Source organism: Rana temporaria, chromosome 5, assembly GCF_905171775.1.
Source record: "Rana temporaria chromosome 5, aRanTem1.1, whole genome shotgun sequence".
Classification (NCBI taxonomy): Eukaryota; Metazoa; Chordata; class Amphibia; order Anura; family Ranidae; genus Rana; species Rana temporaria.
Window position 1 is genome coordinate 64,849,687 of NC_053493.1, and position 24,526 is coordinate 64,874,212.

Here is a 24,526-nt window from a genome sequence, read left to right on the forward strand (position 1 = left end):
CATGCATGTTTTTTTTTCTACGTCGGAGTTCCACACAGGCGATCGTAATTTGAGATAGAAATTTTTTTCATTGAAAAAAAAAAGAATATGTTTTCTTTCTAAGTCCGTCGGAATTTCCGATGGAAAAAATCTGATGGGGCACACACACACGGTCGGAATATCCGATGAAAAAATTCCATCTGACTTTTTTCATAGGAAATTCCTATCGTGTATACAAGGCATTAGAGGCACCTCTTCTTCTCTCTGATGTCAGTGAATCCCTTTTCCACTCAATGACATTGTGTATAGTTTACTGTCAGTTAGAAGTTGAACTGGTCAAGCAAGCCTGAAAAATATGGCTAAAAGTATATTAAGAGGATGGACACTGCCTGACCACCACTCCTATTATACTGTGCAGGTAAAATGAATAGAAGCAATTAAAGTCTGAAAGTCCCTTGGAGCCATGTAATTTCTCTCAGGAATGACAAGTGTAAATCCTCTGTGACTTCAAAGGAACATTTATGCTAAATGTGAAAAAAAAAAAGCCAGACAAAAATGTTACCTGGAGGAAATTAGTTCTTGGCACGTGGTGCAGGTACATGCACCTAAAACGGCATAATCAAATGAACAATTTGTCCAAACTTGATTGTGGAAATTCAGCGGTAGCTTTATACCAGATGCTTGTCAGTCCAGTCCCTTACAAAGCTCCAAAGGACTCGAAAGAACCCAAAGCTGGCTCCTCCTCGAAAAAGGTAAGTGCTCTATAAATGCAATACGAGTGTTGCTGGCGCAAGTGAAATTATTCTATAATAGTGGGTGTGCTGCAATCAGAAGAAAAGGGGCAAGACACCCAATGGTGTCTAGTCCTTAAAAAAATGAATGTGGTATGTGAATTTAGCTCCCCTGGTGGTTCATCTATCGCTACCTACTTCTGGGCAATAGTTTTAAATATTGACCCCAATACATATCACCTCTATTTGACAATGCACAAATAAATATAAATGTTTATAAATGTGTGCCAAGTGCCAAGTGCTTATATACAGATATTCTTCTCAGAAAAAATGCAAAAAAACATACATATATATGCTATACACTTATTAAATAGTGCTCTTATAAAGCATGTGCCAGATTCAAAGAATCACTACCATAGAAACAAACAAATATTATAGTAACCACTAACCACAAAGAAATTTAAAATGTATATATAGAATTTTTTTTTAAATGTTAGGGCCAGATTTACAAAGCACTTACGCCGGCGTATCTAGAGATGCGTGGCGTAATTGTAAATATGCGCCGTGCGTATCTATGCGCCGTATCCTCAAAACGAGATACGCCTGAAAACAAGCTTTTTCCGACTGACGTAAAACGATTACACCGGCGCATCTTGGGGCGCAAAAATACGCTAGACGCACCATTGTTTTGCTAGTCAAATATGCAAATGAGGGAGATACGGCGATCCACAAAAGTACGTTTGTGCGGCGCAGGCTACGCCCTGTGTGCATCAGCTGAATGTCTGGTCTAAAGTTACCCCTTATAAAAGCAGGCTTAACTTTGCACCAGACGTGTGCAGGTCAGCTAAAGCAACACCGTTAGGGACAAGCTGAGCATGCACACTTGCAGGACAACAATCTGTATGCCAACATGCCAGGGGCATCCATGCTCATAGCTATACTAGTGACCTTAGAGGCGCGCAGAAGGCACCTTTGCACGTTAAACACACACATTAATCATGGCACAAGTAGAATGCATGCATGCACACCACTGTGGTCCCTAACACACACACCCCACATCCTCATCGAATTGGATTAGACCAAAGTACACCGCACGGTACTAGGGAGCAGCAACGCCATGCCAAGGCTCCAATTATGTCACTGTACATTCATACACCATTCACATGGACCTGGGATCACTTCTCCCTGGTCCTGGGGAACCCTTCTCCACCAAAACTGAGGGTGACACCCCTTTTCCGGCAGGAATGTCACCCCCACATTCATACATTATTCACAATCATAAAACAAATCATAATCACAGTAAAAACAAAAAACAAATTATAAAACACTGAAAACAAAAGTACACCAGAAATCAACGTTGGCGTGACCCACGCCTGGGCCGGCCCCGGCCCCTCAGGGGAGACTCATGGGGGGGTGGGAATCAGGGCAAGGAGGAGCCTCCCCTGGTGTCTGCCCACCTGCTAGCCAGCCCTCCAAGGCCACGGCTATCCTGTTGAGGCCAACATTCAGGGCTGCCGTATTGGCCTGGACAGCCTGGGTCAGGGCATGCTCCTCCTGACCCACGCCTGCTGTGGCAGTCTGCAGGTCATTAAAACAGTTTATGAATGCCAAGGAGTTGCAGCCCACATCATTCACTGAGTCCTTTATGGAGGCCAGGCTCTCCTCCATCTGGGCCAAAGTCTGGGTGACCTGACCCAGATGGCGGGTCTGAAGGGCCTGGTCCCTCCTAAACTTAGCAGGCAGAAAGGCTGCCACCCCCTGGTCTTGTGTGTGGCCTTCCTGCCTGCAGATGAGGCTTGTGGCCTGGGAGAAGGGGAGCCCCCTGGAGGGGAGCCCTGTTGGGGGAGGAGTGGGAGGGGCTACCCCTGATGGAGGCCTGACTGCTGCCAGCCACAGGGGGAGCCTCATCCAAAAGGCGAAGTATCTCACTGGCAATGGTGACCTCCTCCTCCTCAACCTCCTCCCCCTCATCCTCCTTATGAGGTGAGTTGTGGCCACTCCCCTCCCCGGAGGACTCCTGGCTTTCCTGGGGGTCTTCATCAGCCTGATGTCCGGGGGATGGTGCAGACTGGCCAGATGGCCCAGCACCCTCCTGGCCATCTGTGGATGACACAAAACATACACAGGTTGGAGGATCCACACACTTGTCACATATTCCCTTCCCCCCCCCCCAAACATGCTACTCGCCAGATAGAAAAGAAAAAAAAAACGTACCTGTCCTCACAGCCTCATCGGAGTCAAAGCCAGGCAGGCCCACCACTTGCTGGCTGTTGAAGCACCGGGCCACTGCACGCTCCCCATCAGTCAGCCTGATGGTGCAAGGTGGTCCCCCTCCAGTGCCCATGGAATGTGCTGTAAGCTTGGCCAGCTTCTCACGGACCACACGCCTCAGATCATTAATCTTTTTGGAGATCCCACTGACGGTCCTCCTCTCCCCCCCCAACGCATTGATGTCATCAGCAATGTCATGCAGGATCTGCTTCTTCCTGGCCGGGGTGGTGTCCCGACTCTCAGGGCCATGCAAAAAACGCCCATTTAGGGTGATGGTCCTGGCAAGGATCTCCTTCTCACGGACAGAGAAGTTTAGCTTCCTCTTCTTTGGTGCCATATCACCACCAAATACTCAGCACAAACAGACACAAAAACAGACAGCACACACAGACACAAAAACAGACAGCAAAAACCAGACACCAAAATCAGACAGCACAAACAGACAGCTAATACAGACACCAAAAAACACACAGAAAAAAACAAACAGCTAATCCAATCTCCTATAACACTCTCCAATAAAACTTTCCTCTAACACTCCTACACAAACCAACACACAGCCACAGACAACAGAACAAAAGCACCTTGCTTCAGGAAGGGAAACACATGGATGTACTTTTGCAATGGAAGGCGTTTGTCTGGCCCTATTTATACACAGGGCGTATCTCACTAAGTACGCCGGGCCTAGTTCCTATCTCACTGATTGCGCCGGGCCGAGTTCTGAGCATGCGCAGTGAGGTGCAGAATCATGCGCGCATGCGCAGTCCGGCCGGCCCTTCATTTGCATGGGGTCGCGGCTCATTTCAATGGAGCACGCCCACTTCCTTCCTACTTTCAATTACCCCGCCTTACGCCTCGGAATTTACGTTACGCTGGCGCAAATTTGGGCGCAAATACTCTGTGGATACGGTACTTGCGTCACGAAATTGAGCCGGCGTAACGTAACAGAGATGCGATACGCCGGTCTATATATGCGCCGCTCAACGTGAATCTGGCCCTATATATATAAAAAATATATGTGACAATTAGATGGAGGATTTCTAGATTGGTCCTCTTCTCATTAAAGTCCCAATATGCTAGTCAAGTGCTTATATGAATGCTTCTCCCGTGAGATGTTAAAAGACAACGAAATTTCACCACTTCAGTGATATTCCCGTCACTGTTAGAAATGGCCACTCACCAGATCTCATTAAATGAAATCTGGTGAGTGGCCATTTTTAACGGTAATGGGAATATCACTGAAGTGGTGAAATTTCGTTGTGCTCTATAAAGTGCTCTATAAAGGCAGAAATCTTTGCAGGAGAATTAAAGAAACATACAAAATTAAAGTCCACTCACCCCTCCAGAAGGGATGGGACACTCTGGACAAGCCAGTGTACACAATAAATCTTGGGGGTTAAAGTGATACTAAAGACAGAAAGTTTTTTATCTTAATGCATTTTATGAATTGAGATTAAAAAAACTTTCTGTGTGCAGCAGCCCTCCTAATACTACTTACCTGAGCCCCAGCGATGAAAAGGCTGAACCGCTCCAGGTGGTGGCCTCAAAGTGGAAGCCAGGTGCAATATTGAAGAAATGGATTCTGGACAGCCGCACTCAGATAAAAGCCTTTATTGTATTGGATAGTCAACTTTCAGAGCTAAAACAGAAGCAGGACAAACATCTGACGCGTTTCACAACATCACTGTTGCTTAGTCATAGCTATGACTAAGCAACAATGATGTTGTGAAACAGGTCAGCTGTTTTTCCTGCGTCTGTTTTAGCTCTGATTGCTGTATAAATGTCAATGGTCCAAAAAAAAGTGTCTAAAGTGTTCGAGCAGTCCTGATAAAAATCGCAGATCGCCGCCATTACTAGTAAAAAATGCCATAAAACTATCCCCTATTTTGTATCTTCTTCTTCTTCTTCTTCTTCTTCTTCTTCTTCTTCTTCTTCCTCCTCCTCCTCCTCCTCCTCCTCCTCCTCCTCCTCTTCTTCTTCTTCTTCCGGATGAATGCATTTTTTTAACGAAAAATGAAATAAATAAAAACGAATTTCGGGAGTAACTAAATAAATTTATTTTTCGGACGAAAACTAAATTACGAAACAAAATATTTCAGTGTGCACATGTCTAATATCCAAAACTGTGCTGTGTTTGTGAATTTGCAGAAAATTTCCTGCACATCCACAAATGTGTGGAAGACCCTCTGCCTGGACTTGAAGGCCAAGCAGAGCCCTTTGGCACATCTGCACATATGCAATAACAACAAGAATGGCAGCGCCAGATGGGGCGGGGCCAAACAAAAGGAGACTAGTGTTTCTCTGTATATAGTGAGATACGATGCTAAATATACTGTAAATTATGTTTTGGGTTTGCTTACACAACACATCATAATGGCAAAATGGCAAATTAAACTTAGAAATAGCCTTGTTGACTTACTTAAAGCTATCAATATCCAGGGTCATGTTTACTAAAGCATAGCTTAGAATTATTCTGGGTTATGGGTTTCATCCAACTGCATTTATGGAGTCATAGGCCCGGTACACACGGGCAAACATGTACGATGAAACCGGTCCGTCGGACCGTTTTCACCGTACATGTCTGCCAGAGGTCTTCTGTACGATGGCTGTACTAACCATCGTACAGAAGTCCGCGCGTAAACAATACGCGGGGGGGGCGTGTCGTCGGCGCGACGATGACGCACCGATGACGCGGCGATGTGGGCGGGCCTGCCATTTAAAGGCTTCCACGCATGCGTCAAAGTCATTCGACGCATGCGAGGGACGGCGGGCGCTCGGACATGTACGGGAGGTCTGTACTGACGAACGTACATGTCCGAGCGGGCAGGTTTCCAGCGGACGGTTTTAAAACACGTCCAGGAATATTTGTCTGCTGGGAAAAGGCCCGGCGGGCAAATGTTTGCTGGAATTCGGCCCGCTCGCGCCTACACATGACCAAACATGTATGCTGAAACTGGTCCACGGACCAGTTTCAGCATACATGTTTGGTCGTGTGTACGGGGCCATAGAAGGACTTTCTCCCAAAAGGCAAAATTGGCCACAGTTTCCAAGATTTTTGGTAATAAGGTAAGTGGATTTTGTGTGTTTTTTTTTTAAACATAGCTAACAATTATTATATTGGTAGTTTCTTCCCTGATCCCTAAATGCATCTATTTAGATGAAATATATGGGAAGTTAGGAACAAACATCCATGGTATGCTATGTAGCTACAGTATGTTCACTTTGTTCAAAAATAGAAATTGGCTGGCTACTGTAACTCACTTTGTTTAATGTGTCCAGGTTTAATAATGTAGTAGGTAGCCAAAGAAAATACTGTTTAATGAATTGAATCAATGGTAATAAATAGTCTTTGCAAAACATTATGTAGCATGATATATGGCCTTAATTACCACAATAACACTATTTACCATGATATATGGCCACAATACTATCACAGGTTTTCTAGTTAATTATTGTACATTAGGCCCGGTTTCTGTCTTCTCCAATATTTATTATCTAATTAGAAATTACCTATAATAAGTACTGCATAATATCAAAATTATATAACAATGTACTATAGTATATATGCGTTGTAAGATGTAGGCCTCGTACACACGGCCGAGGAACTCGACGTGCCAAACACATCGAGTTCCTCGGCCAGTTCAGCCCTGAAGCCGCCGAGGAGCTCGGCGGGACGAGAGCTCCCATAGAACAACGAGGAAATAGAGAACATGTTCTCTATTTCCTCGCTGAGCTCCTCGTCGGCTTCCTCGGCCGAAAGTGTACACACGACCAGTTTCCTCGGCAGAATTCAGCCAGAAACTCGGTCGGAAGCTGAATTCTGCCGAGGAAACTGGTCGTGTGTACGGGGCCGTATACAATAATACAATCAGATAAATAAAAAATAAATAAAGCAAATAAAACATGTGTTCTTTTAAATTCAGCTAACTAACCAAATTGTTTTTAGTATTGTGGCAAATCCAGACAAGACATGTATGGATTAATTAATCAAAGATAATCAGAAATGATAACTGGGCATTTTGCTTATAGACAATGAGATATGAACCCCATCTTCCAACAAAAAATATGCCTTATATGCCTATTAGCTGCTCTCCTAATCCAGATACAACAGAATACTATCTGAATATAACCAAGGGCATAATGTTCATGTACTCTTGTTACCTCTAAAGTGTTGCAAGTCAGGCCCAGTACACACGACCGAGTTTCTCGGCAGAATTCAGCCAGAAACTCGATCAGAGCCGTATTCTGCCGAGAAACCCGGTCGTGTGTACACTTTTGTCCGAGGAAACCGACGAGGAACTCGTCGAGCCAAATAGAGAACATGTTCTCTATTTCCTCATTAGTCAATGAGGAAACTTGGCTCGCCGAGATCCTCGGCGGCTTCACAAGGAACTCGACGAGCAAAACGATGCGTTTTGCCCGTCGAGTTTCTCGGACGTGTGTACGAGGTTTCAGAGATTTTTGACATGGCATATCACAAACAGAAAAGTTTGTCATTCTCCAAATTTTGAGCTAATTGATCACCTTGTAGTTGCCATTTCACTGCATCAAAATATAACAAAGGAAAAGTTTTACACATTTCAGTTACTTTACCAAGCTGAGTGGGATTTAAATATCACATGTGTATAAAAGGTCCACTTCAATAAGGTGATGGGGAAAGGGGTCGAAGAGCTTGAGGCTATGGCAGAAAATGTTACAGCAACATGACATAGTGGCAGAAATTGACAGATTGTTTCTGTACTGTTTACTGATGTTTGTCCATTAGCATACACATTCATGTTTTTGCAGCTGAGGTCTTACTCGGTGCATTTGGCTTTGCAGTTGGCACTACAGCTGGTGTCAATATTTCAGAGTGAGTCAGAATCATTGCATCCTTAATATTTCTTATGATGTTTTTAGGAAGGAAATTGTCTTTATATTTATCACCATGTAGCTCTGGCAGATGCTACACTTGTGTACTTGTGTCTAATAGACACACCAGACATGTGTATATTTGGAAATTGATAAATGTAACAGATATATATTTTATTTATGTTTTTAAATGTATTAGTATAAAGTAGGAGTTTTGCCTGATAATAGTTATATTTGAACCTCTAGGTATAAAATAGTTTGTGCATGTTTGAAGAGTAGATTAATAGGCTACTGTCACTGGTGTGTGCAGCCTATTGCATTATGATGTGCACCCCAGAGCACAAACACACATGGGTATATCAGCAGAGCAGAGAACGGTGTCAGTAAATCAAAGATTGATGTCAGAAGGGCAGTGGACGGTCTCAGTAGTTTTTTTTTTTTATCATTTTTTACAATATTACTTTTAATAGTTTTTTTTTTTTTTTAAAAAGGAGCCGCATTATGGGGCTTTGGTGAAATATCAAGGGTCTAAGCAGACCCATGATGTCTCACTTTTGAGACAGAGAAAGAAACTGAGGACAGAGATTCCTCAGTCCCTTTCTCTGTAGCCTGCAGTAAAGATAGTTTACTACTATTTAGTTAAGAATGAAGACAGGAACGATTAGTAGAGTTCATTCAAGAAAAGGAAGGCCAGATAACCACTTAAGGACCGCCTCCTGCACATTTACGTTGGCAGAATGTCACGGCTGGGCACAGGCACGTACCTGTATGTCCCCTTTAAGTGCCCAGCCGAAGGTCCATGACCGCGGTTACAGAATACGTAACGGCCTAAACTGAGAAAAAAAATAGTCTAAAAAGTCTCAGGTGTGAATGAGGAGCAGTTGTGTTGAATTTGGTGTTATCGCTCTCACTCTCTCATACTGGCCACTGGAAGTTTAGCATGGCCCCTCCTGGCAAAGAACTCTCTAGGGGATCTGAAATAAAGAATTGTTGCTCTACATAAAGATGGCCTAGGCTATAAGAAGATTGCCAATACCCTGAAACTGAGCTGCAGTACAGTGGCCATACAGTGGTATAACAGGACAGGTTTCACTATGAACAGGCCTTGGTCAACCAAAGAAGTTCAGTGCACATGCTCAGCATCACATCCAGAGGTTGTCTTTGAGAAAAAGATGTATGAGTGCTGCCAGTATTGCTGCAGAGGTTGAAGGGGTGGGGGGTCAGCCTGTCAGTGCTCAGACCATACTCCCCACACTGCTTCAAATTGGTCTGCATGGCTGTTGTCCCAGAAGGAAGCTTCTTCTAAAGATGATGCACAATAAAGCCCTCAAACAGTTTTCTGAAGACAAGCAGACTAAGGATATAGATTGATAGAACCATGTCCTGTTGTCTGATGAGACCAAGATAAACTTATTTGGTTCAGATGGTGTCAAGCGTGTGTGGCGACAACTAGGTGAGGAGTACAAAGACCAGTTTGTCTTGTCTACAGCCAAGCATGGTGGTGGGAGTGTCATGGTCTGGGGCTGCATGAGTGCTGCCGGCACTGGGCAGCGACAGTTCTTTAAGGGAACCATGAATGCCAACATATACTGAAACATACTGAAGCAGAGCATGATCCCCTCCCTTCAGAGACTGGGCCATAGGGCAGTATTCCAACATAACGACCCCAAACACACCTTCAAGATGACCACTGCCTTGCTAAAGAAGCTGAGGGAAAAGGTGATGGACTGGTCATGCTTGTCTGCAGACCTAACCCCTATTAAGCATCTGTGGGGCATCCTCAAACAATAGGTGGAGAAGCGCAAGTTACATTTTTCTGCTGCGATCGGTAACCCTGAGTCAGACTCGGGCTCGCCTCGCAGAATCCACAGGCTTGGTTTACTTTCCCTGTCCCTGGATCCAGCGATGCCACTGCGCTGTGTGAGCGAGTGGGTGCTCGCTCGAATTACACACAGTGCCTCTGTGTGCCGCCGATCTCCGTTCCCTGCAACGTTATTGAATAATTTTTATTATAATTATATTATTATTTGTTATAATTATTTATTATATTATAATTTATAATTTTGTTTTTAAAAAAATGTCATACCCGGGATGCCTACTAGAATCTTGTTTGGACAGATTTAAGTGAGTTATTCCTAAGAATTACAGGCCTACAGTATAAAATGCCAAATTTCATTGCAAATAATGGTACCGCTTTCAGCACTTTTTTCTGAAATAATCATACCGCTAGGGAGGTTAAAAAAAAGTATTACCATCCCCTTTAAAAACCTGATAACAGTGAATAAATTTATATTTTATTGCTGGAATTATTTTCTTTCTCCTAACCTATAAAATGATGTTGCATCTGTTTCTGATTATCTAATGCAGGTCTGGGAAGGAGGAAGAAAATCATAAGATTTAAGCAGCCTCAGCAGAGTGCACTAATGTATCGCTGGTGGCTACAACATTAGCCGTAATCTATAGCTCCATGAATCAGAACAATAAGAAAGGTTAATAGAGCAAGAATTATACTGATACACTCAGCATCCAATGTGCTTAAAAAAAAAGAAAATGCAAGGTATTAAATGGCACTTCTGTAACCCTCTGCTGTTTATAGATTGAGATATAATGCCCATGATTATCATAACCATTTAGTGCAAATTCAGCATTCAATTGCCTGCTTTGCATCTGCATAAATATTTAAATTGTAATGAAATGAACTGTTACATGCTATTCAATTCCTCCGGTGAATATATAGAAAGCAAATCCAAGCAGGTAGAATCTGCAACATTTCTTTCTCTTTTTTTTTTCCTGAAAATACAGTCTCTCTTCCTGCCTTTAAGATTTAATAAAATGTACATTTTTTTGTTACATATAATCTATCTATATTATTTGTATACAATGTTTTCTAAAGACTTTAGCCTATGAATAAAATGTACTCACCCTGCATGGTTTTAGTAATTCCACTGTATTGGTAATAATTGCTGCTATTTTAACATGACTAGATTTAAAGGGTTAGTTCACCTTTACCAAAAAAAAAAACTGCCAATGTGAAAAAGTATTTTCCCCCTAAACCTAATAACTGGTTGTGCCAACCTTGGTGGCAACAACTGCAATCAAGCATTTATGATAACTGGCAATAAGTCTTTCACATCGCTGTGGAGACATTTTGGCCCACTCTTATTTGCAGAATTGTTTTAATTCAGCCACATTGGAGGGTTTAAAGTGGAGTTCCACCCATAAATATAACATTACATCAGTAGTTTTAAAAAAATGTCATTAGTCCTTTAAGAATTTTTTTTTTTTAGATGCCTTCAAAGTGTTGTTGCTAGGCAGAATAGTTAATCTTCCCTCTTCCTGCACCTAGGTGCTTAAGCTTCCTAACCTACACCGCACAGACTCCTGGGAATGTAGTGGGTGTAACTTTCCAGGAGTCTGTGCACTCCCCAGTCTCGAAGAATCATGTGACTTGGACAGTACAGGTGCTGAAACCTGATCTGAAACCTATTACACTGCTTATGCAGCACTGAGCATGTGCGAGATCTGCAAGGCTGAAATCCAGGAAGTCATATAGTCTGGCTTCATGATGCCCACACTTAAGATTGCCCCAGTCAATTTCTATTTTATAAAGTGTCTAAATGCTGTAACAACCTAACAAAACGGACCTTAGTTTTACAGACTAACCTTACTAGAATACATTAAGCTTGTGTATTACAGGGGTATTTATATTTAAAAAGTGAAATTGTGGCCGGAACTCCACTTTAAGGTTACAGCATCTCAATCAGATTTAACTTTGACCAGGCTACTCCAAAACCTTAATTTTTTTTCTAGAGCCATTCGGAGGTGTGTCAGGTCATTGTCCTGCTGCATAGGACTGAGGTCACAAACTGATGGCCGGACATTCTGGTTCCATCAATTATGGCAAGTCGTCCAGTCGTTGCAAGTCATCGGAAAGCAGGACCATCACACTACCACCACCATGTTTGACTGTTCTGTTAATGTTGTGTTCGTTTTACGACAAATGTAAAGGAATGCACACCTTCCACAAAGTTCAACTTTTGTCCCATCAGTCCACAGAATTTTTGCCCAAAAGACTTGGGTATAATCAAGATGTTTTTTGCCAAATGTGAGACGAGCCTTTGGGGGTTTTTTTGATCAGCAGTGGCTTTCATCTTGTAACTCCCCCATGGGTGCCATTTGTGCTCAGTCTCTTTTTGTTGAATTGTGAACACTAATCTTAACTAATGCAAGAGAGGCCTGCAGTTCTCTAGATGTTGTTCTGGGTTCTTTTATGACCTCCTGGATGAGTCATAGTTGTGATCTTGGAGTAAATTTGGTAGGCCGGCAACTTATGGGTAGGTTCACCAAGTTTTCTCCATTTGTGGATAATGGCTCTCACCATGATTCACTGCAATCCCAAATCCTTAGAAATGTCAATTACTTTGTTTCTCATCTGTTCTTGAATTCCTTTAGATCGCGGCATGATGTGTTGCTTTTTAAGATCTTTTAGCATGCTTCTCTTTGTCAAACAGATTCTATTTAAATTATTTCTTGATTCAACGGGTCTGACAGTAATCAGGCCTGGTTGTGGGGGGGGGGGGGGGGCAATTCCTTTTTCACATAGGTCCAGGTAGGTTTGGATAGCTTTTGTCCTTTAACCTCCCTGGCGGTATGATTCTTTCAGAAAAAACATGCTGAAAGCGGTACCATTATTTGCAAGGAAATTTGGCGTTTTATATTGTAGGCCTGTAATTTTTAGAAATAACTCACTTAAATCTGACCAAACAAGATTCTAATAGGCATCCCGGGTATGACATTTTTTTAAAAACAAAATTATAAATTATAATATAATAAATAACTATAAATAATTATAACAAATAATAATATAATTATAATAAAAATTATTCAATAATGTAATCAAATCAAAATCACTGAAATTTGCTCAGTTGCAGAATTGTCGTTGTCATTATTTTTTTTTTTTATGACAAATTTCCCCACAAATCGCTATCGCACAATTCTGCAAGTGATTATAATTTATTATCGCTGTTTTCTAGCTGATCTAAAACTATTTTTGACATAAAGGGACACTTTTGGTTGCTATGGACAATCTACAGTTTGCAGGGAGAAAAAAAGGTTTTTATTATATAAAATGACATGCAGGACACTGGGCAGACCACTAGGGACAAGGGGGGTGTGTTTTTTTTACATGCAGTACTGTAATCTATAAGATTACAGTATACTGTATGTAATGTGTTTGTTTACGTTTTTAAATTTGGCGCCGTTCTCCGCTCCCGTGCGTCGTAACGTCGCAGGGAACGGAGATCGGCGTCACACGGAGGCACTGTGTGAATCGAGCGAGGTCCCGCTCGCTCACACAGCGCGGTGGCATCGCTGGATCCAGGGACAAGGTAAGTAAAACTCCCTGTACATCCAGCGAGGCAAGCCCGAGTCTGACTCGGGGTTACCGATCCTAGCCCAAAAATCTCACCCCGAGTCAGACTCGGGAACACCGCCCAGAAGGTTAATGAATGAAATCATAATTTAAAAATTGCATTTTGTATTTGCTGGGGTTATCTAAAATGTGTTTGATGATCTGACTCATTTAATTGTGAAAAATATGCAAAAAAAAATTATGCAAATTGGAAATGAAAAAATAAATGGAAAGCTGTTTATTTTTGCAAAAAAAGTACACTAATGCTACATTGGTACATAGGGAAGCTGGAATTTAGATGGAAAATAAAGGTGAACAAAGGTGAATTTAGCCTTTAATTGAACAAGCTAAAGTTAGAAGCTGATTGGCTACCATGCACAATTGCACCAGATTCTGAGTGCTCCAGTTTTAGTAAATCAACCCCACAGTCTCTTTAGGCATAGAACCTGTATAACTTACTGTTTGTGTCAGCTATTTAAAGGATAAGTTGCAACCTATTCTAGTCTTAAGTGAAGGAGCTCTACTATATGAATTCTAACTCACAAGTTGCCTATCTGTTCTTGGATAAAGTGTATTTTGAATGCTTGCAAGTGCTTTTTAGTTTCTGAGCATTAATCCATATGTGACCTTATTGTCAAACTGTTTGATTTGGTCACTGAATTGGAAATCTGGGGTCATGTATGGTGCACTATACTGTATATGTAATCTTTGCTCTTTTTGCACTTTTCCTATTGAACAAGCCCATTAGAAACAGGTACTATGAGTTATGATGTCACTAACAAGGAGACAAACATCCTATTTTTAGTGTCGGGTGCACTCCGGTGTCCTTTGCACCTGTGATGCTGAGTTCCATAAAGAAAAATGTTATTTGTTTCATCTCTAAGTTTTGGGACAATCAGTTTCCAATGCATTTGTCACAAGATTCAATTTCACATTTCTGCAGACACATGGTGAGTAGGCAGTCACTTCTGTAAGACCTGGACCATTCTCATAGACATGACTAATGAAGGAGTATATCATTCCTGTGGTCATGGGTCAACAACAACAGAACTGTCACTTGGTCATTAGATGAGTCATGTTCATCCATAAAGTGTTCCCATTTCCTCTTCACATTCTGTTTGTCGTTTTATCTGACACAGATGTCCTTAAAGGACCACTGGGGCAAACAGTATAGTGTTCTGATAACAATTTTCTACTAATAAAGGTTATAATAACATTTAGTGTGTGTGTGTTTGTATATATATATATATATAGCACTACCGCCGAAGGAGCTGCTGGTTTGTTTTGGGTGGCACGTTACCTCATGGCTCCTCCGCTGTCTTAGGGGTGTATGGTGCATATAGCAGTAGTAATGGAATGTCCACGACAGGTGTCTTTTGCTGTGCTCTTTATTACGCAGCCGGGTAAAAACAATAAAACTTGTGGTGAAGAAGGTAGAGTTGAAAGGCGAAGAAGAATAGCAAATTCAGGTGTAGCAATAGGGAAATAATCCTGCTCCCACATGTAATACTTCTTGCGCCACTCCTGCTTGAGTGGGAATAGCGTATCTGGACAGGCCTCTCTCACTGACAGCACAATTGCTAGTTGCATGACACAGATGACCGTGGATCACCAGACAGGAAGAAAAAAGGTCATCAACAGCAAGACAGCAAGGTACAGGAACATCAGGCAGAGGCAGAGTTAGTATACAAGCCTGGGTCAGTACACAGCCGGGCAATGAGGTACAGGAATGTAAGTCAGAAGCGGAGTCAGAGTAAAAGCTGAGGTCACAACAGGTAGGCAGACATCTAAAGAGCTAGATCATGCATGGGAAGGCAAATATAGCAGGTTAGGGCACAGGCAAAGCAGAAACTAGCTGAAGAGCAGCAATCTGTTCATGTCACAATCCAGATAAATAGCCCATCTAGTGCCAATGCCAGTGCCAAGCGTGCAGATGTATACATGTCTTGCAATGAGCATTTGCTCTGAATTATGAGCATGCACATGTGCGTGAGCATGCAACAGAGGAGAAAAGCAGAAAATGGGAGGGGAGAGAAGGCAAGGGTGAGGAGAGAGAGGGGGAAGAAGGGAAAAAAAGAGGGGACAGAGGGCAAGAAGGGGGGGTGAAAAGGTAAGAGAAGGAGGGGGAGAAAAGAGGGGGGGCAGGAAGGGAAAAATAAAGAAAAAGGGGAGGGGGAAGACAAGGAAATGAGGAGGAGGAGGAGGAGGAGGAGAGGGGGAAAGAAATATTCAAGCAGAAGCTGCTTATCAGTGTGACCCTATTAGTGCCAATCAGTGCCCGTTTGTGCAGCTTATGAGTGCCCATCAGTGCCGCCTATCAGTGCCACCTCAATGCAGCCCCATCAGTGCAGCCTCACCAGTGCCCATCGATGCAGCCTCATCAGCGCACATCACTGAAGAGGAAAAATTACTTATTTGCAAAATGTTATAACAGAAACTAAGAAAAATGTGTCTTTTCTTTTTTTTTCAAAATCAGTGGGGTTTAACCACTTAACCCCCCGGACCATATTGCTGCCCAAAGACCAGAGCACTTTTTGCGATTCGGGACTGCGTCGCTTTAACTGACAATTGCGCGGTCGTGCGACGTGGCTCCCAAACAAAATTGGCATCCTTTTTTCCCCACAAATAGAGCATTCTTTTGGTGGTATTTGATCACCTCTGCGGTTTTTATTTTTTGCGCTATAAACAAAAATAAAGCGACAATTTAAAAAAAAAATGAATATTTTTTACTTTTTGCTGTAATAAATATCCCCAAAAAATATATCAAAAAATGTTTTTTTTCCCCAGTTTAGGCCGATACGTATTCTTCTACATATTTTTCATTAAAAAAAAATCGCAATAAGCGTTTATTGATTGGTTTGCGCAAAAGTTATAGCGTTTACAAAATAGGGGGTATTTTTATGGCATTTTTATTATTATTTTTTACTAGTAATGGCGGCAATCAGCGATTTTTTCGGTACTGCGACATTATGGCGGACACTTCGGGCACTTTTGACACATTTTTGGGACCATTGGCATTTTTATAGCGATCAGTGCTATAAAAATGCATTGGATTACTATAAAAATGCCACTGGCAGTGAATGGGTTAACATTAGGGGGCGGGGAAGGGGTTAGGTATGTTCCCTGGGTGTGTTCTTACTGTGGGGGGGGGGTGGCCTCACTAGGGGAAATAACTGATCTTCTGTTCATACATTGTATGAACAGAGGATCAGCATCCCCCCCCCCCCGACAGGACCGGGAGCTGTGTGTTTACAAACACAGCTCCCGGTCCCCGCTCTGTAATGAGCAATCGCGGGTGCCCGGCGGCGATCGTGCCCACCGGGCACGCACACGGGACTCAAGGGCGAGCGGGGGGGCGCGCGCGCGCCCCTAGTATCCTGCGAGAGAGCCGACGTAGAGCTACAGGCTCTCGCGGAGGGGAGCCAACCTGCCAACGGCGGCAAGTCAGCAAGTAGTTAATACCACCAAAAGAAAGCTCTATTTGTCTTAAAAAAATGATAAAAATGTCATTTGGGTATAGATTTGCATGACCGCGCAATTGTCATTCAAAGTGTGGCAGCTCTGAAAAGCTGAAAATTGTCCGGAAAGGGGGTGAAAGTGTCCAGTGTTGAAGCGGTTAAACACAGACTCAGGCCCCGTACACACGACCAGTTTCCTCGGCAGAATTCAGCTTCCGACCGAGTTTCTGGCTGAATTCTGCCGAGAAACCCGGCCGTGTGTACACTTTCGGCCGAGGAAGCCGACGAGGAGCTCGGCGAGGAAATAGAGAACATGTTCTCTATTTCCTCGTTGTTCTATGGGAGCTCTCGCCCCGCCGAGCTCCTCGGCGGCTTCAGTGCTGAACTGGCCGAGGAACTCGATGTGTTTGGCACGTCGAGTTCCTCGGCCGTGTTTACGAGGCCTAAGGCTGATTTAGAACTGAAAAAAGACAATAGCAAGTCAGGCAAGTAGTTCTGTAAAGTCACTGATGCAGATCTAATTCTTGCCCAGGAAAGTGTTTGGATGACTGGCTAGAAGAAGGTGCACATTTACTGCATGGCGCTGAACATTCAACAGGCAAGCAGAGCAAATTGCTGGGAGCAACATGTGTCATGAATAAGTATTGTCATGGCTAGACATAAGCAGTGCAGCACACAGAGAACTCCTTTGGATAGGAAGCTCTACAAGTCCTATGACACTGTATCATTTGACTCTATTAGTTCAAATGACTTTTACAAACCATAATAAACAGAACATGAGCTGTATGACTCACATGAAGGATAAAGCCACATTGCCAATTTGGAGAATTAGATTTCTTTCTGCCTTTCTGTTAAAGTCAGTTGAGAGTGAGCTGCTAGATCTATTGGCGCTGTGAAATCCTTATATCTCTCTAAAATAATTAGAGACTTGTCACTGCTACAGGCATAGCTTGGGATGGCGTTGTCTGTACAGGAAAATGAGTACAAGATAATAATATACACAGAGACATACAGGGCTGTGTGACGTGGCCTTTATTTATAAAGCACGGTGACTAATTGTAGGATGATGAGCTGGAATCAGCTGACAAAGTTCTTAGTGAGCTCAGTCAATATGCAGTTTGTACTTTGATGTTATTGTGCAAAATATTAACCACTTGACCTCCGGAAGATTTACCACCCCTTCATGACCAGGCCATTTTTTGCGATACGGCACTTTGTTACTTTAACTGACAATTGCGTGGTTGTGCGACACTGTTCCCAAATAAAATATACCGTATTTATCGCGTATACCGCACACTTTTAATCGTGATATACGCCGATACCCGCTTCCCGCGCTGTGTTTGAACCATTGCGCCGACATATACTGAGCGCAGTACACTCGGGTATAGTCGGGCAGGCTCGGCTCCTCTCGTGGTCACGTCCTGTGCGTCCTGTACGTCCTTTACACGAGAGGAGTCGAGCCTGCCCGACTATACCCGAGTGTACTGCGCTCGGTATATGTCGGCGGAGTGGTTCAAACACAGCGCGGGAAGCGGGGATCGAGCGGGGAGGACACCACGATGGCCGCAGAAGGACGCCGGACCGGACGAGGCCGCCGCTGGACGCGATGGACGACGGGCAAGACACCGACGAGGGGCATCCAAACTGTAAGTATTTTTTTTTCCAGGAATTTTCCTTCAAGTTCGGGGGTGCGCGCTATACGCCGCGGCGCGTTATAGCAAGATAAATACGGTACATCTTTTTTCCACAAATAGAGCTTTCTTTTGGTGGTATCTGACCACCATTGCGGTCTTAATTTTTTATGCTATAAACAAAAAAAAGACCGTCAATTTTGATAAAAAAATAAAAAATTACCTTCTGCTATAAAACATATCCAGTAAAAAAATTGAAAACAAAAATGTCTTCAATATGTATTCTGCTACATATCTCTGGTTAAAAAAAAAATCCCAATAAGTGTATATTGATTGGTTTGCACAAAAATTATACGGTCTACAAACAATGGATATTTTTTTTTCTATTAATGGCGGCGATCAGCAACTTATAGCGGGACTGTGATATTGCAGTGAACATTCTGACACTAACTGACACTTTTGACACTTTTTGGTGACCAGTGATCAGTGCTAAACAAATATGCACTGTCACTTTACTAATGACACTGGCTGGGAAGGGGTTAACATCAGGGGCAATCAAAGGATTAACTGTGTGCCTTACCTGTGTTTTACTATACTGAGTGAGGTGATTTTACTAAGGGAAGAGATGGAATGTATTCCCTGCTTTGTAGGGATACAAATTAATTCCATTTGTTCTCTCCTGTCAGAATGGCAATCTGCCTATGTGAACAATCTTTGTTCTCCCTCTCTGCCTAACAATCGGCGGGTGCCGGAGGGCATCGTGTAACGTGCACCTGCCGATCAGCTTCCGCTGTGTGGAAACATGCCACTGGGGGCACATGTGCGCCCCTTACCCTTATGGAAGACAAAGACATACTTGGGGGGCACACCCAAAACATTTTATACATCTAAGATGGTGCTGCTATAAGCGCGCTGGAGTTGGTCTTGGTAGTATGATGGGAAGTTGAGCGCAGGTCACACTCTTGAAATTGTTTTTTGAGACAAGTGTTATACCACTCCATACAGGTACGCTAAACCAAAATTGTTTGCTATATGTGAAAAAACAAACATATGTGTATCATATATGCTATGATTGCACTCTAATGATACAAATCAGATGTGCTAATAGCCCAGAACCAGGGCACAAACTCCAAATGGTTGGGGCGTTGTTAACCCTAAGTGTTCCAACACCGTAAGGTTCATGTGACTGAAGCGGTTAAAACAAAAACAAATATCAATAAAGTGAATTAAATTTAAACCCATAAGTCCAAAACTAAATCTGAGTAGATATAAAGTCCATAAAGATTCAGATGGAAGAAGACACCCGTGTAGATTCCATAGAACTGGTCCTGAACACCTTTTGTGAATCCACCACCAATTATACAGCTGCTTACCAGACATACAGGTCCTGCCGGACCACAATCAGCATATCACTCCACTATGGAAACTGGAGCATGTTGTGAGACCACCACTAGGACTGGAGAATGATGTATCCACGACAGGGTAAAAATTCATACAGGGCTCAGCAGCGGGAATATAAAAGAAAACAGAGCTCCACATAGCATAAAACCAGGATGATTTATTTTAAAAGCTAAATACAGCAGGTAAAAGACTCACATTTGAGTAGACATGGAATGCATTGGCCTGTAACGCCGGCCGGACGTATCCAGGGACAAAAAAAACACTAGTGTTTGAGAATCTTGCGATGAGGGGAATGACGTCAGCACGTCGCTCGATCCACCCGACGCGTTTCGTGAAAGAATCACTTCGTCTTATATTCCCGCTGCTGAGCCCTGTATGAATTTTTACCCTGTCGTGGATAAATCATTCTCCAGTCCTAGTGGTAATCAATTCTTTTCTTTTTCACATGTTTTGTTTATATACACTCTAATTGCTGCTTATCAATCCAATCTTTGCACCCTTCTTAGCGCAGCTGTTCCCAAAATTTCCTTGTTACTCCATACAGGTGATCTGGCACCAATTGGACTGGTTCTGGTTGTGAGGTTAAAGCGCACTTCAGGATTTTAGTTCCCTTTTGTGAATTAACTCCTATACTCAGTTCTAGAGATAACAGATACCGCCTCAGACATTCCATAGAAGGTCCGGAGGGAGAACTAAAATCCCCACGCTTGCTGAGACCATCATAATAGTGGTCACATTGATAGGGTAAGGAGACTGCATTACCACTTCTGGGTGTCTTCCTGGTGGATGAAGTTCGCTCTATCTTTCTACCTATTTTTTGGATGATCACTTGGATCACTTGATCACTTATTCCATAAGAATGGATTTTTTATGTGTTTTTATATATGAAATGTAGTGGGACTCTTTCCTCTTCTTTTGCCTTTCTTTTTTCACTTTTGAATTTTTTTTGTGTCACATACACTTGGTTTCACCATAATTTGATATTGTGAGATTCAACTCTCAGGCCTCGTACACACGACCGAGGATCTCGACGGGGAAACACATCGTTTTGCTCGTCGAGTTCCTTGTTAGGCTGTCGAGGAACTCGACGTGACAATTTTCTCCATTCCTGTCGAGGAAAAAGAAGACATGCTCTCTTTTTGGCTCGTCGAGTTCCTCGACAGTTTCCTCGTCGAAAAAAGGTACACACGACCGGTTTCCTCGGCAACAAAAAAAAAACTTCAAGTTTCTTGCTGGTTTTTGCCGAGAAACTCGGTCGTGTGTACCAGGCCTCATTATTCACCAGCTAACACAGCTACATTTAAGATCTATTTACATTAGATCCTTTTTTCAACTTCTTTTGAGCGCTGTACTGTATATTACATATGTCTTATTAATTTTTGTATCACAATTTTTTGGTACTGGCAGCTTACTATTCATTATTCTTTTAACACATATCATTTATATTTTTGTCGAGCGCAGTGTTTTCTTTGTGGAATCTTTATTGCTGCTATAAGACCAAAGACAGTACAAAACAGATTATAGCGCACATATGCAAAAATGACATTTATCCTGCAAAGCTAGTTAAAAACACCTGAACATATTCAAAAATACGGTTGTTTGGTCACACTATATGGTCATATAGTGCTAAGCCCACTTACTGCGACAAAGTACCCCGGATTAGTGGGTCCTAACCTGTTAATAGAACCTTACCTGGAAGAGTCAGATCACATATATTTACGCAATTTGGCGCACAAGTGCCCCCCTGTAGCAGTAAAACTGCAATAGGGCGGACCTTAAAGCGGAGGTTCACCCAAAAAACAAGTATATAACATTACATTCTGTATACCTCAAACATGTACAGTATGCTGGTTTTTTTTTGGGGGGGGTGTACATACGGTATTATCGATATTTTACACCTGGCTTCCGGGTACTAGCTCCCACGGGAGTAGGCGTTCCTATGCAGAGGTGCAATGTCCTCTGGGACTTCGCCCAGGTGATTGACGTGCCTGACAAAAACTTCTCCCCGGCGGATAAGGCGATTCACGAATTTCCGAAACTAGCCGAACTGCGAGTCAGCTCTATACGGCGCTATACGGAGCCTGCACACCGACTAGGAGCCGTGTAGAGCTGACTGTGCAGGCGCCGTATAGAGCCGACTCGCAGTTCGGCTAGTTATGGAAACTCGTGACGCGCCTTATCCGCCGGGGAAAAGTTTTTGTCAGGCACGTCAATCATCTGGGCGAAGTCCCAAAAGACATTGCGCCACTGCATAGGAACGCCTACTCCCGTGGAGCTAGTACCCGGAAGCCAGGTGAAAAATAGCGATAATACCGTATGTACACCCCCCCAAAAAAAAACAGCATACTGTACATGCTTGAGGTATACAGAGTGTAATGTTATAAACTTGTTTTTTGGGAGAAACTCCTCTTTAAGTGGTAAAAACAGGTTAAAACGGGACTTCATGAAGATATAAAAGATAGAAAATAAAGTGTACAGTATGTTACCCTAACATATTTCTGATATTTGTATGTTGTGCCATGTACATATATGAAAAGGTATCCTGTTCTCTAGTTCTGGTGACCTGGAGGGCCCCCAAGGGATTCCTTTAATTTGCAAGGATTTCCTTTCACTTACTGTTTTGGCTATGGGACAAGAAGTGATGGTAAACCTCCCCAGTGGAACACAGATGGCATCCCTTAATACCCCTTACAGACCAATCACTTATCTAAAATTAAAAAAAAAAGTTGTGCCTATAGTGCTATCTTAAAAATTGTATATGTTGCTTGCAATTTTTCAGTTTTGTCGATGTGTGGACGCTTGTGGCTAAATTCCTATAGAGGGAATGTGTACGATTGGTGTGGAGGTGAGTCAGAAGACTGACTATAGTTCCAGAAAAATTAAACCATCTTGTGTTTCTCTTGTTTGTTGGATGGTCCAATTACAAATTAGCTGCAAATATATAGCAGACCTCAGGCTTTACCCAGCAGCTCAGTTTAGCATTCATTTTTACATCTGGAGAACCTTATAAAAAAAGGGTGTCATAATTCAGATGTGTAAAATCAGCATGTCTTGGTGGAGTCCCATAAAGAAAAAGAAGCTATATACAAGTTGTGTAGGTTGTACATTTAATTAGCGTCTCGCATAATGTGATAAAAATTTATTGGACCCATTTATCTAATTTGACCCATAGGTAATAATTTATAAAAGATATAATTTGTATACTAATTCAGTAAGGCCCCTTTCACACTGGGGCGTTTTTCGAGCGTTATGCTAGCGTTATTCGAGCGTTATTTGAGCAAAGCCTCATCTGCTATCCCAATGTGCTGGTAAAGCACCACTAAGACCCTAACGTTTTAGGGCGTTTTTGCAGTGCCTCAGTGTGAAAGGGTAAGGCGTTTTTACAGCGCTTTCAATTCATTTCAATGGAGAGGGGCGTTTTTGGAGCGTTTTTTTCAGCGCCCAAAAGCTGCTTCAAAGATGTTACTTGCAGGACTTTTCTCAACGCCCCGCCAGTGCAACGCCTCAGTGTGAAAGGACAAGGCATTTTTACAGCGCTTTCAATTCATTTTAATGGAGAGGGGCATTTTTGGAGCGTTTTTTTCAGCGCCCAAAGGCTGCTCCAAAGATGCTGCTTGCAGTGTGAAAGGGTCCATTGAGATGCATGGAGAGCAGGGGGATGGGACTTAAAGCGGGGGTTCACCCTATAAACAAACAAAAAAAAATGTCTTCTAGCATAAAATTAGGCATAGTAGCGCGAGCTACAGTATGCCTGTCTTGATTTTTTTAGCGCGGTACTCACAGTGCAATCCTACATTGAAGATACCGACTCCCCGCGGGGAATGGGTGTTCCTATCCAGACGGAGGATGATTGACGGCCGGCTCTGGCACGTCACGCTTCTCCGGAAATAGCCGAAATAGGCTTGGCTCTTCACGGCGCCTGCGCATAGTCTGTGCGCAGGCGCCGTATAGCGCCGTGAAGAGCCGAGACCTACTCCGGCTGTCTTCGGGGAGCGTGACATGCCAGAGCCGGCCGTCAATCATCCTCCGTCTGGATAGGAATGCCCATTCCCCGCGGGGAGTCGGAATCTTCTATACAGGATTGCACTGTGAGTACCGCGCTAAAAAAATCAAGACAGGCATACTGTAGCTCGCGCTACTATGCCTTAATTTATGCTAAAATGTTGCTATGGAGGGTGAACCACCGCTTTAAGGTGCATGTAGTACTATGACATATTTTTGTAGCTCCTATAGTTGTTCCCACATCTTTAGTCCTACATGTTTCGCTGTGTGGCTTCCTCAGGGGCAAGCATGGTTTTAGGGCTATTTTATGAATGAATAAAAGCCAATTACGAAAACTGTATATAATATATCAATAAGTACAATCACTATGCATATCAAAGACTATGAGAATAAATACATGAATGCATCTCCCCCATTGGCAAGAGTTCCCTGAATGAAGTCATATCTCAATGACAGAGAATGAGATCCAGTTATTGTCAAACGCATAGAAATAAAAGTCTGTCTGAGTGGCCCAAAGAGCCCAGATGAACAAATATGAGACTGTCCCAAAATGCCAGATCTCCCACGGGGAGGGATATAGCGTCAAGTATATATAGTGATATACAGGAAGAATAAAGCCTAAAAATTCATAAAAAAGCAAAAATATAGCTGGGCAGATCTTCTAGGGGCCTGTGTCAATGGGCTTTCATTCTCTTCAAACTGGTTTTCTATTTCCATACAAGTCTATGGGAATGCAAAACCTGCTTGAAGCAGGGCTAATGCAAGTAAGGCCTCGTACACACGACCGTTTTCCTC